At 33.5% G+C, this 12,610-nt stretch overlaps 1 protein-coding gene across 1 annotated transcript in view; it reads right to left on the bottom strand.

Annotated features, from left to right (window-relative positions):
• LOC112058625 (titin homolog) overlaps positions 1–12,610 on the bottom strand; it is a 75,370-nt gene that overhangs the window by 48,388 nt on the left and 14,372 nt on the right. The window lies entirely within an intron of this gene.

The following is a 12,610-nucleotide window of genomic DNA, read 5'->3' on the forward strand; positions in this document are numbered from 1 at the left end:
GATGGAACGAGCTATGTTAGGAGTATCTTTGCATGATCGAATCAGAAATGAGAAGATCGGCAGAAGAACTAAAATTTCTGACATAGCTCAACGAGTTGCGAAGCTGAAGGGGCAATGGGCGGGGCACATAGTTCGAAGAGCTGATGGACGTTGGGGTCCCAAAGTGCTGAAATGGCGACCCCACACTAGAAAGCGCAGTGTTGTTCGACCCCCCCACTAGGTGGACTGACGACATCAAGCGAGTCGCAGGGATTCGCTGGATGCAGACGGCTCAGGATCGTGTTGTTTGGAAGTCCCTACAAAAGGCCTATGTCCTGCAGTGGACATCCATCGGCTGATATGATGATGATGATGAATGTTTCGTGGTTCTCCTAAGATTTATAATAGTTCTCATAGTCATTAGTCAGGTTCTAATTGCATCACTAATCGCGGCCTTGTGATTGGCGGGATTGTGATTTCCATCCAGTGTTTCGCGGCCCAACTCTACTTTTTACATTTTCGATTCAGAGCAAACAAACATTTTTTGCTTAAGAAAGAAATGATGGTTTGTTTTTTAAATACTTTTTACTCGTTTGATTGATTTTTATTAGCATAGTATTAGGAAGTAAAAGTGTAACAAATTAACATAGTAAAATGCTTGTTTATTTTAGGAAATGTATAATAAGTAGGTATGCAATTGACAATTTGAGATAAGAAATTCGTTACTTTCACTGCACTATTTCCTGCGAATCTTTCTTTCCGTAGTTATATACACTTTTTATGATTACTTAGTACAGGATATCCCTTTTATCGCCCAATTTGTTTCTTCAACGACCAAGTTCAATTAACTGCGTATTCAAAAGACTTAAAGGCTGTTACTGACGATAACGATCTTGTAGAATAATTCATTCATATTTTGACAAGAATCTTTGATTACAAAGGAGATGGTCCAAAATTGTATGGAGCCCAGGATCAGTCATTGTATCTTGGCAGAAATTAAAGAAAATATTTTTTTAAACTATTTTCGATTATACAAATCTACGAATTTACTTTAATTCTTTCGAAATAGTATTCATTCTGGCGGATTGATGACGTTTTCAACGCAATAGTCGTTTTGACGTTTGCTGTCAAATGTCATAGTTGTTAGGTTACAACAGTGGACCCGAAATGGACCATCTCCTTTATTCATTTTAGTTTTAGTAGAGTTATTTCACTTACTCAAAACATTATCTGGAAACTCGGTTTGTACGCCGTCAAGTTATGGAGATTTGTACAATCAAACACTTCACGTACTTACACTTTGAAATTTATTTTGGATATTTCACATATACTTGGTTTCTTTTTGGGTATCCCCGCTAACTTAAATTCTGTTTTTGTTGACTTCGCTTCGTTGAAATGCAACAGTTTCTTCCATTTGTTGATGTTGAATGAACTGGAAACTTAATAAGTACTCACTTACCTATATTTTTATTAAAAAAAAAGTATACGATCACGTAACTAGCAATATTATAATAAAACGGTGGTCAGTTTTACTTTTTGTTGTTACTATCACTCTTTTATAACATATAGACAAAAGGTCTGTTGTTTTGTAGAATTCAGTTATGTTTATTGAGCTGCATGTGATATAACAATGTTGTGAATTATTGCAAATTCAATATGAGAAGTTTAGAAAGCATATTCGTACGCTTTATGTAAGACGTAGAGGCGAGAGAGCTAAAGCAAATATTCGGAGTATCTATTCATATATTAAGATACAATCAATCAACCATATATGAATGACAGAATGATAACTGTGGGTAGGTATAGCTCGACACTTCTAGATGAGTGGAAATTACAATGACGTCTAGTTTTTACTATAAAATGGCTTCAAATAAGTTTATACAGGCAATATATTTTGTGTATCTTTAAAATACTTTAAAGTTAGTCCAGTGACTAACTTCATGTCAGTACATCAAGGCATGACATCATGCCGATTGCGACCAACACAAGATTAATTTTATCGGTTGTAAGCCGTTAGAACTGCAAGCATGTGGGCATATAGGATGGTGAGCGGCTAGCATTAAGACTTGAATCATTATATCCAAATAGTAAGGTTAAGGTTTTGTATAAAAATATATGTTGGAATTTTCAAATTATTCAATTAGCAAAGATCAAAATAGGAACATATGTTCCAAACAAGAATACAGACACGATAATTTAGTAATAGTACATAATTTAAATTATACAGTGTTGCGGTATGGGTGCACTGGAGCACAAAATGAGCTTTAGGCCTCATATTAATTTGTTAATAGGCGTGTAAATTGGTGTTAGCGCTGAATTTACGCTAAATGGGTAAGAAGTAGTGTATTATTATGCAAATAATATGTGATTACTTAACTCTATTTACAATTAAAGAATTACTAAGTTAAACATGTAGGTACAATATTTTTATAGTATTACGATTACGATCCTTTTTACGATCCTGATAACGCTTCGCGGGTAACACAACCATAAGCTACACAGCGTTTTTGCTGACGAAGACTAGATTGCCCACAGATATAGGAGAAGCGTTAGCCTTTTAGCGCTGTCTGTTCTGTGAGGTTGCCGATATCTGCCGGGTTTTTAAACTGTCGTTGGTATTTACTCTCTCGGGGGCACCCGGACTGAAACATTCACGCCAAAACACCCTTTCAGAACGTCCCTCTAAGCCGAGGTCCGAGACGCCGTTAGAGAATCTTCCGCTCATCTAATTTAAGAAAAGAAAAAAAATCTACCCTGCCTTCCGGCCCCATCAGGTGCAAAAGCCCCCAGCAACGCCGCTATTGACCGATTATAGAGCCTACGGTACTTACACAATTAGTAAAAGAAACACTTTCTACAATGCGCTGCCTGTAGGTTTTAACCTGAAGTGTGTGTGTAAATTGTAAAGCTTTAAGTACCTGTAATTTCATTGGCAACCATAACCTTTAGACCGTAATACAACTCTGCATGTGGTGACAGAAATATCCATAGTGGTAGTTTTCCACGGACGACATTTGTCACATAGCGGGCGGACAACAAGATAAGAAGATCAAGAAATAGAATTATCTCTCTCAATATTTAGTACTTTATTTAAGGTACATTCAGTTTTCTGCTCTATAAAACATATTAGTATCTATAAAAAATCAGTTCTATTGCACAGCGAAAAAAGACTTCGGTATTTATTAATTGGTAATTAGCATAAAGCCATAGAGTGCATGACCATAAACAGTAATAGAGTACGTAAATGGCCACGACGAGAAGTCTGGCGAGCTTGCGGTCTGTGGGTAAAAGTGGTGTTAATTGAACGGTTTCACTTTCGTGCATAGCTGATTAGAGTTAGATAATATTAATGACTGGCAGATGCTCTTGAGAGATTCTGTTGGGGAAATAAATACGAAATATTTAGAAAATCATCATCTATTGAATAGATGCCGGCATTTGCAAAAGTTGATTATGGACAGTGAATAATTGATATTTTTAGCTTTTACTCCGCTTTGATTGTATTGATTCTATTGACACTAAGTAGTCTAAACTCAACGAAAAACTCTTTAAATTTACTCCAAAACAGATGCTCTTCGGTTCCGGTTCGGTTGTAGTTCCCGTTTCCTTGAGAATACGGGGATAAAATATAGCCTATGACATTCTCAAATACCGTAGCTTTCTAATTGTTAAAGAATTTTCAAAATCGATACAGAAGATACAGAGATTACCCCTTACAATAATACAAACTTTAGCTCTTGATAATATTAGTAGAGATTGTTAATCAAATTATCGTTATTATTACCATAATCGATCTACTTTTTAATGGCCAGTTACATAATGTCCTTAACATAAATATTTTTTATATTTTGTAAAAAAAATGGCGTAATGATGTGAACGAGCTATCATTTCAAAATGCCAAATGTGTTTCGTCTGCAGTGCGTAAGATGTTTATTTTACTTGGCGTAATTGACGACTCTTACGAGTACATGAAGTGCGTCTGCAAAGATGCGAACTCACCTTCAACACGACTATTTGTAGATTATTATTAATACACTCCTATGACAGCAATTTCAAAACACATTTGATCAAGTCTTCTTCTAGTATGATTTCTAAATTTACTTATGTGCTAACATAGATTATTATCATTATACAAAATCGTAGATTATGTATCTATTAACTAATTAATTATCCCCAATTATACGGTTTGCTATCAAGGAGGATTTAGATAAGACCTTAAATATCATACTGCCTTATGAAGTCACTTTTCTCTTCAAAAGATTTTTACTCATTAACAATAAAGTATTCATAATAGAGTTATGTAATACTAGCTGACGCCGCGCGATTTCACCCGCGTGGTTCCTATTCCCGTAGGAATATGGGGATAATATATAGCCTATAGCCTTTCTCAATAAATGGGCTATCTAACAGTGAAAGAATTTTTCAAGTCGGACCAGTAGTTCCTGAGATTAGCGCGTTCAATCAAACAAACAAACTCTTCAGCTTTATTATATTAGTATAGATTTGAATAATTATTTTGTAATTTTTATTGATATTGTTGTTTCAGACATCCTTCACATATTATTATTTCATACTCAATAAGGATTATATTTACATAACATATAAGAGCTTTTAGTGATTTAATTTCATGTAAACTTCAGACTTTAACGAATGCTGTTGCGTTATATATGGGTTTCACTGCCGTCCACTTTCTGATGTCCTGGTATCCAGTAACTTTATTGCCTATAAACTTGATTTGTCTATGTCCACTCTTGTTTTAATTAATGTCAAGCGACAATTTATACTTAACCTCCCTGCGAGTGTTTCAAGGAACGTTACATTCACTTATATTTATAAAGTTGGGAATTCTTGGTCTTTAAAACTTAATCAGGCCTCTCTTTCTTTTTAATAATAGGTTTTAATTACTCTATTTTTTTAAAGGAAACTCATAATCTAGCAAAAGAATAAAATATAGATGGAGTGTTTGTTTGTTTAATACATCGTTTTGGTTTTTTATTTAGAGATTTCTGTGCATATAATCTAAATACTAACGGGACTCTTCAAGGTCGTTAGTGAATATCTTTTAAGAGTTAATGATTCTATATGCTTATGAAAGTCCAATTATAGATTATTGCCGCTTTCGTGCGAATGTTTGGTATACTTGTTTTATGATTGTCCTCCTTAAACAAAATAGTCAATTAGTACTCAAACTAATGAACGGTTCTACCTCAAAACCTAGATTTATCGTTTACATTATATTTTGGTCAGCCAGTCTTTTTATTTTTACCTAGTCGTAGTAGTAGTGTGTTATGATAATCATATACCTACTTTATTTGTTAGGTATTACATACATAATTCAATGGACGGTAATTAACGACACTTTGTAAATACCTATGCATTTGTAAATTATTATTGATACTTATGAATTACCAAGGGAGACACCATCTAAACCTACGTACTTTTAAGGTTCCAAATAATTCTCTACCCACCAATCATTGATATAGATGATAATTTCTTTGAAATTCAAGCAACCTGTGACCAAAGTGACCGTGAAGTGGAACCTTCTCATATTACATGTCGTCGGAAGACAAAATCCAGCAATTTATCCGTCGCCCAAGCAAAAGCCTCTTAAAATGCTTTGTATTTATCTCATTTACTATTGTAATAGTAAATGAGATAAATACAAAGTAATCGTAGTTACTAGTAATATACGAGTAGCATCATCAGCTTACTACACAATGAACCTTAGTACTGAATAGATTATAATCTACTTAACATTACCTATTTGCAGATATGGAGTCATGGCATCAAATAATTATAATATGCAAATTGAAATATATTCGTTACTTATAAATAGTTCGCTCGTGGCAATTTAAGTTTGAATTTAATCTTAAATCAAAATCACGTAACTTATTAAGGCTGAATGGCGGTTTAATAATTAAATGATTGACGTAATATTGTGTAACAGTGCAGAAAATGCAGCGAATATTTTTGTATTATGTAAAATGCGAACAGGTTCGCGGGAACAGAACTGTGTCGCGGAGCTTTCTATAGAGCGCAGCCATCTTGATTGTGAATACTCGTAGCCTCAGAATACAGAAAACCACCAGAAGCCACGTTTAGATGTCATTCTATAGTGCGCAGTGTGTCCAAAAATTGTACACAACAGCCTGCACTCGTCGCACTTCTCACCCGCGTAATGTTGCTAGTACATGAGGCTGTTAAATTTTTCCCTATTTTGTGGTAAAAAATTATAATAAATATAAATAAATAAATATACTTAAACAATACACATCACTATCTAGCCCCAAAGTAAGCATACATTATATACTACATATAAATACTTAGATAATGTATAAATACACACAGACACTGGAAAACACCCATGCTCATCACACAAATATTTTCCAGTTGTGGGAATCGAACCCACGGCCGTGGATGCAGAAAGCAGGGTCACTACCCACTGCGCCACGCGGCCGTCAAATAATAATAATGTTAAAAGGAAAACAATAAGTGTACAGTTCATCACATTAAATGTTAACTTGTATGGTAAACAATAAAAACAGTGGGACCGGTTTTCTAGTGATTGCTAAGAGTCAGCAAGAAAATGAACTCTAAAAAATTCAAGACAAGGACAAATAAATAATAGATATAATATGACGGTTATTATAAAACTTATCAACTAACAAACTAAAGAAATACATATTTACAATAATAATTTTATATATTCCATATAATTATATAATATTATTATTATAAATATGTATTTCAATCGCGTGCACAGTTATTATTATCTCGTCTTATTTCTCTAATTTTGATGTCTCTTAAAATTCAAGTATAAATAAGGCCATTTAATTGGTTTAATATCTTTTAAGAATGTGTTTTGAAGATAAAAATATTTTATTTAATCCTCTTGCTCAAACAAACAAGCAAACAAGTAGGTACACAAACAAACAAAAGACCAAACAAGCACACGAAAACAAACAAATGTGCAAACAAACACACAAACAGACAAGAACGAACGAACTTATTATAATATAGCACGCCATTGTTATTTGTAAAATTTTAAAGCTTTAAGATTATTTTACACTTTCTTTATCTGCGCTGATTACCACAATTTTATTTCAACTTAATTGCCGGAACCTATGCCTACCTATTTAGTTGATTAATATTTTACATAAATAATAAATCCTTGAATTGAAATTAAAAGTAGGGAAAATCAAAACAATTACATTGGCAACACTTACAAAATGAAGTCATCGGTTTCTATGACAACTAAATTCACGTAAAAATTATTCATTATTATATCATAAGAATATTTATTTGTGCTACTTACACGTGAAATGTGATCCTATTCAGTTTCTTTTTTTTACCAACGGCATTTTTACACGAAGGAATAGCACAAGACGGCTTAATTTAATTAAATTTGTCACCTGTATAGCACGTCAAACAACACGACAAACACAGAGTGAGTAATCGTAAAATGTGTAGTTGAAATGGCTTCACTTCTTTGCGCTATCACTCCTTCTGGTGGTTTTCTGTATTCTGAGCTCGTAGCAATAAAGACGTCTCAAAGTGAAGAAGGAAAAAGAAGACAATTCTTGAGAACGGGTTAATAATCGTCATTATCATATCAGCCGATGGACGTCTACTGCAGGACATAGGACATTTTGTAGGGACTTCCAAACATCACAATATTGAGCCGCCTGCATCCAGTGAATCCAAGGCAAATTCAATCCCGGTAAATGATCAATACATATAAATAAAATTGTAGTGTCTGGCTGTAATTTCGAAATAACATTTGAATGACAGTGACCGTTTTACATATATAACATGTGGTCTAAATGCCTTTGAAGGTCACACTGCCGTAATTTTATAAAAGAGTTGTCAGCCCACGCTCCTATCATAGTTAGGGAAGCAACTTTAATCGAATTACCATACCGGCAAAGCCGTACCGCCAAGCGATTTAGCCGAAAGGGGTAGGATTTTCATCCTCCTCCTAACATTAGTTAGCCCGCTTCCATCTTAGATTTCATCATCACTTACCATCAGGTGAGATTGTAGATCAACGGCTAACTTGTAAAGAATAAAAAAGAAATACGTGTGGCAATCGGGGACTACCGCGGTAAAACTATTGCATAGCATTTTTTATCAACTTATGCAATTATTTATTTATTTTATTTAAGTAGTATTTTTTTTCCAGAATAAAAAATTTAAAAAAAAAAATTACGTTAAGCTGGAATCGAACTCTGGTTAAATAAGTTTTGCCCCTTAATTTCACACCACTTGTCCAGCTGAGTCGATATGATAACGTCGAAATGTGTTAAATTGATGCACGGCTTGTTTGTTAGGTTTATTTTTGTTACGGAATTTCTTGACCGGTCGTCACGCTCAAAGCCCGCGATAAAAGCTATGCAATATTTTCAAAAAAGGAAAGGATTTAGACCATATTGGCTTTGGGAGTTAGGTTGCAATAGTCCAGAATTGAAGTATAAAGCGTGTTTTTTTTAAAATATTTTCTTCGGGACAATATAAGAAATTATGTCCCCTGTAGTAGTACGAGCAATACTTAGCTTCGAAGCAATCCTTTGTTAATTAATGGAGTTAAAAATATAATATTTCTGAAGTATAATGCTCATCGATATTACCCGCTACATCGTATGCATTTATATGATAAAACCTCTATTTTCGGTTGGTACACGGCCACTTGCGTTGGAATTTCCATAAATTAAGTTGCATAACTCTTAGCTTTTTATACTGGAAGGAATCCAGTTTCACAGGCACTCCCAGTACTTTCCCTTCAAGAGACACACGCATTTATTTCCGAGTACGTTGACTGCAGTAGGGCTACCTTTTCTTTTGGCATATGTTCTACCACAAAGCTCAATATCTGCGGTGAATTGTACGAAGTAAGCAAGTCCTTCAAATGTCGATGGTATTTCATTTAACATCAGATGGGCTATCAGCTTTTTCAAACAACAAATATTACTATGAAAAAATTCCAACATTGAGATTTTTTAAGATTAATTAGACCGGAGGTATTGCCGAATGTACGAACGAAGTATTAAAGACTGTTTCAGAGACCTGGTTGAAAGTATTCAAGTGTTAATTTGAGGCCGGGTAAATTGTTTTCAAAGTGTTAAATAAAACCTGGTCTTAAAACTAACCACGTGTAAAATTCATTCAATCGTTTTTTTTTCGTTTGAGTAACAAACAGTAACTTCCCCATTTACATGTTGTATATAAGTAGGGTAAGTTTAATATACAAACTGTCATCTCATTTAAATTATTAGAACTCCCTGGAAAATAGTATCGTTTTCTATAAAGGGTATAAAAGGTGAAAGAATATGCAAAAAATTAGTAAAAACATTTTTTCTAATTTTTTGTGTAAAAATTAGTAAAAACATTTTTTCTAATTTTTTGTGTGTATCTTATAGTCGATACCTAATACAGCTTAGACATTTTAGACAATGGTTAGGTTATGGTTGAACAGTACAATGTTTGTTGGCTATGATTATCACCACGATGTCAACAAGGGACTGCATCATCACGGAGGGAATAAAAGCGAAAGCTGCGAAAAGTGAAGTTGTTCAAACATTTACATACCGTAGTGTGCCGCGGCACGGAGTTGCAAGAACATAAATATTTCCACTTTATCTGTTTACCGATCATTATATTGACATTTCTTACTGTTATGTAACAAGTTTGTGCGCATATATGCCTACTAAAAGGCTGTATTTTTCCACCACATGCAGCACGTTTTACTGTAAATGGTAAACTACTATTAAGGCGTAAAGCGCCATTGGTTATACCAGTTTCTGGCTACTGTCTAGAGGAAAGTTTACTAAAAACTTTTATTAATATTAAAGTATAAGTAATTATGCAAAGTTTTAGTCTTAAAATAAGAATTCTAGATTACATTGGAGTTAGGGTCGCTAATCCTTAGCTGGTTCCCATGAACGTCCAAGATAATACTGTATAGAGGAACGTCACAATACAATAGACCTAACATACGAGTTAAGTAGTTGTAGAACCACCCCCTGAATTATTCTTAATTCTGATTACTCTCGGAAACTCGGAGAGAACAATAAAGTCTTTAAACAAAGACAGACCTAAAATCCTAGTAAAAGTTCTTTAAATTACGTCAGTTATATAAAAGGCTGCTGACTGATTGGCTAACATGAATGGATACCTTGAATTTCTTGGATTAAAACATTGCAAAAATTTGTATACTTTTTATAGTAGGTAAGGAAGGATTTTGAAAATATATCGTCTGAGATATCAAAGGTGTGTCTAGAAATATCTGTGAGAAGTATTGATACAAAATAAGTTCCAAATTCTAGGCGAATGAAAATTTATTTATTTATTAAATTTTCATTCGCCTAGAATTTGAAAATGTAAACTTCTCCGAGTGTTTCATATTCTATCCCAGTGATATACTTGATACAAGACCCCAACTAACCTAACAAAGGTTGTAGCGAACAAAATTCGCAAAAAAAAATGTAATAGCGGAAAAAACTGCCTCGAAGCCTATTGTGCATGACAAATGACAGAACAACAGTGGGGATGATTTTCCTACGCACGGCGCGTGACAATAAAATTGCCTGTGAATGTCCTTGGCCTTTCAAGGCTGTGTAGAGGCACTGACGTTAAGCAGTTATTACTAATCGTGTGTATTTTTTTTAGGAAAACCGGAACTACTTAAGATGATTTTTGGCGTTTTACCTAATTGGATGTGTAAAGAAACGGATTAGGTACATACGTGTATAGTTTTTACTACTACATGCATGAAGTAAAAAACAGGATTTGATTTTAAGTGGAAATCCTTTGCCTAAGCAGAGTATCATCTCGCAGGGCACATTCGCTAGGAGCGTGTCCCACAATGCCCTTTAGTTCGAGCTATAGACGTTAAGCTCTGAATATAAGAAATATAATTTCTATTGCTTGACTATATTTCAAAGTTGCTGGTTGGTGGCAGAAATATATATTGTGGTAGTAGAGCTCTACCAACCACCAAGCTAATGCGACTGAGATGTTTACTGCTTCATCAGTTCATAAGCTTTAGTAAAAATCGCTTTAACATTTACAGTAACAATTATGTAAAATGATACATTATTGTGTTTCTTGTAACATTGAATATAAAAAATGCGTTTCTTAAATAATAATTGAAGTGTCTGTGTTAGACCTTTGAATTGTTATTCTCGATAATTCGAATCATCAAAATGGTGTAGAACAAGTGCAGTCATGCATTAGTTAGAATATTTAATTCCATAATAACGTGTATTTTTTAATATTTATAGTATTACGAAAAAAATATTTATTGTTATAAGTAAGAAAAAAACTTCAAGAGTTACGGTTGATGCTCCAAAATCAACCGGTATGAATAATTCCTTGGCCTTGATGACACTGCAAGGGCAAGACCACCACCGGAACAGCCACCACGTAATGGCTCAAAAACTAGTTTCATTTCCTACGATGTTAGTAAAACATAATTAAAGTAGATTTTATGGGTATTATTCTGTCAAAATAAATTATAGGCTGTTTGTTTAATTCGATAATTTATGCCAATTATAGAAAATTGTGTGACAGATCGTGATGATTATGAAATAAGTACCTCATCACTTGTAAATGAAAGCTTCCTGTAGACGCATCTACAGTTAGGTATATGTATAATCAAATGATTTTGTAGGAACGTAACATATCTAACAGTAGAAAATTTTTGGATATAATAGTATACCACGATAGTTATATACAGAGATAGGAACGAATTCAATATAGTTTCGAGAAGCGAAGAAGAAACAAATTCGATATACTATCGAGTTGTTGAACTGAGAGAAATAGAATTATGATGGGATATCGAGCTGTATGACTGAATTGACACTGAATAAAAGTTTTAATTTGGTTGGTAATTTTGTTGACTGACTTTAAATTTAATAGAATAGGTTTTTGCGACAGACGACGGCTACGTTGCGAGATTTGCATTTTTTACATGGTCTATTTGGACGGTAACTTACTTTCTCTAAATGTAAGCTATTTAAGCTACATCATTTTAATATATTTGAATAATTTGACAGGACTATGAAGGGCTTAAAATTGATAAACTCGGTATAGTAATTAAATGTAAATCTCTGAGATTAACTTTTATCGTCATAAGCCGGTTATGTGGACTATAATCTATTTGTACCTATGTATTATAGATTATGTAAATCGTAAAGCGTTAAATACTTGAACGTAACTTTTCAATGGACGATTTTTTTACGTGTGAACACGCGTAACGTTTTACTAAGTAGTCCGATTTTATAATTCTGTTTTAATTAGAAAGGGTATTCAAATTTGGTCCCATATAAATTTGGAAAAAAAACCCAAGAGGAGGAAAACCGTACAAGATTGATTGTATATCCATTAATTGTAACTTTTTATGATTACCTAGTTCCTTGGAACAGAATCGTATAGATCATTCTAGAATCGGATACAGTTCTGTTCTTTTCAGGTTCTGTGATGATTTATTTTGAAAAATTTGAAAAAATCTAAATTTTAAATTTTCAAAATTTAGATTTTTTCAAATTTTTCAAAATTTTTTTCAAAATTTTTCAAAATTTTCAAAATATTTGACTACCAAATGCTTTCAAACGTTATTTATAGAAGTAGAATT

The sequence above is a fragment of the Bicyclus anynana genome, chromosome 4 (assembly GCF_947172395.1).
Source record: "Bicyclus anynana chromosome 4, ilBicAnyn1.1, whole genome shotgun sequence".
Lineage (NCBI taxonomy): Eukaryota > Metazoa > Arthropoda > Insecta > Lepidoptera > Nymphalidae > Bicyclus > Bicyclus anynana.